General features: G+C 48.8%; 1 protein-coding gene across 1 annotated transcript in view; it reads left to right on the forward strand.

Moving 5' to 3' along the window:
• The window catches only part of AQP10 (aquaporin 10), a 17,095-nt gene that overhangs the window by 1,631 nt on the left and 13,252 nt on the right, over window positions 1-2,212 (forward strand). The window lies entirely within an intron of this gene.

Genomic DNA, 2,212 nt, shown 5'->3' on the forward strand with positions numbered 1-2,212 from the left:
TTTTTTCCCACATTCTTTCCCTTTCTTCTTCCTCCACTTTCCCCATTTCTTTTCCCTTCCCTCCTTCTGCTTTTCTCCCTCCCTTGCTTGTCTTCCGTGCCCATTCATCTTCTTGGCTTCTCCCCTGGCCTTCCCAACCTTTCTCCCTGTTGGTCTCCTGGGCTCCCTGTTCCTCATCTCTCCTCTTTTCACCAGCTCCTCACCCAAGGAGCTGTGGCCCAGGCTGTCACCAGTGGAGAAACCAAAGGCAACTTCTTCACCACGTTTCTGGCTGGCTCTCTGGCCGTTGTGATAGCCATCTACGTGGGTGGTAACGTCTCAGGTGAGGATCATCAGAGCAGGTGGGACGTGCATGCGAGCATGTCTGTCTGGTGATAGTGGAAACGCAAATCCTTCTGTGACTCATGGACATTATCTCCTTGAGCTTGACCAGTGCCCCGGACTGAGATAAGCCTTTGGCCCCACCAGCCCGTCCCCTTTCTGTATCTCTCTATCCCGTTTCCTCACACTAATGCTTGGCTCACCTAGACAGAAATCGATGGCAGGGCACGAAGGGCAGGTGCTATCCTCTTGTGTCCCCCACCCGAAGTCCTCTGGGGGCTCATCTCTGCTCAGAACCTCTCCTGCTTTTCCCCAGACATCGATGTGCCTGGTTGGAGCCTTCAGACATAGTGTGTTGCTGTGGAAAAAGCAGACAGACTTAGGTTTGTTTTATTTTTATTTTTTTGACGGAGTCCTGCTCTGTTTCCCAGGCTGGAGTGCGGTGGCACGATCTCGGCTCACTGCAACCTCTGCCTCCCGGGTTCAAGCCGATTCTCCTGCCTCAGCCTCCTGAGTAGCTGGAATTACAGACACGTGCCACCACACCCAGTTTATTTTTATATTTTTAGTGGAGATGGGGTTTCACCATGTTGGCCAGGCTGGTCTTGAACTCCTGACCTCAGGTGATCCACCCACCTCGGCCTCCCAAAGTGCTGGGGTTACAGGCATGAGCCAATGCACTCGGCCCAGACCTAAGTTCTAACCTTGGATTCACAGTGTGACTTTGATAAGTCCCTTAACGTCCTAGAACCCCAATTTCCTAAGCTGTGTGATGGGAACAATATTATCTGCCTGAAGAGCTGTAGGAAGGACAGCTGGGTGTGGTGGCTCACCCCTGTAACGCCAGCATTTTTGGAGGCTGAGGCAGATGGATCACCTGAGGTCAGAAGTTCGAGACCAGCCTGGCCAACATGGCGAAACCCCGTCTCTACTAAAAATACAAAAACTAGCCAGGCATGGTGACGTGTGCCTACAGTCCCAGCTACTCAGTAGTCTCAGACAGGAGAATTGCTTGGACCCAGGAGATGGAGGTTGCAGTGAGTCAAGATTGCACCACTGTACTCCTGCCTGGGTGACAGAGTGAGACTCCACCTCAAAAAAAAAAAAAAAAGAAAGTCATAGGATTAAGTAGGAGGTTGTCACATAAAGACCTTGCTAGTAAACAGGTTGCAGTAAAGAAGCCAGCTAAAACTCACCAAGACCAAGATGACTACACTGACCTCTGGTCTTCCTCACTGCTACACTCCCACCAGTGCCATGACAGCTTACAAATGCCAAAGCAACTACAGGAAGTTACCCTATATAACTAAAGCGGGAGGCGTGAATAATCCACCCCTTGTTTAACATGTAATCGAGATACGACCAAAAAGAGAGGCAACCAGCGGCCCTCGGGGCTGCTCTGTCTATGGAGTAGCCATTCTTTTATTCCTTTACTTTCCTAATAAGCTTGCTTTCACTTTACTGTATGGACTCGCCCTGAATTCTTTCTTGCGTGAACTCCAAATGCTTTCACATTTCATCCTTTTATTTGTTTTATTTTTATTTTTATTTATTTATTTTTTTGAGACAGAGTTTTGCTCTTGTTGCCCAGGCTAAAGTGCAATGGCGTCATTTCAGCTCACTGCAACCTGTGCCTCCCGGATTCAAGCGATTCTCCTGCCTCAGCCTCCTGAGTAGCTGGGATTACAGGTGCCCACCACCACGCCCAACTAACTTTTGTATTTTTAGTAGAGATGGGGTTTCAGCATGTTAGTCAGGCTGGTCTCAAACTCCTGATCTCAGGTGATCCGCCCACCTCGACCTCCCAAAGTGCTGGGATTACAGGTATGAACCAATGCGCGCAACCGAGCTAATGATTTTTTTTTTTTTTTTTTTTTTTTTTTTTTTTTTT

Source organism: Rhinopithecus bieti, unplaced genomic scaffold, assembly GCF_001698545.2.
Source record: "Rhinopithecus bieti isolate Rb0 unplaced genomic scaffold, ASM169854v2 scaffold_3041, whole genome shotgun sequence".
Lineage (NCBI taxonomy): Eukaryota > Metazoa > Chordata > Mammalia > Primates > Cercopithecidae > Rhinopithecus > Rhinopithecus bieti.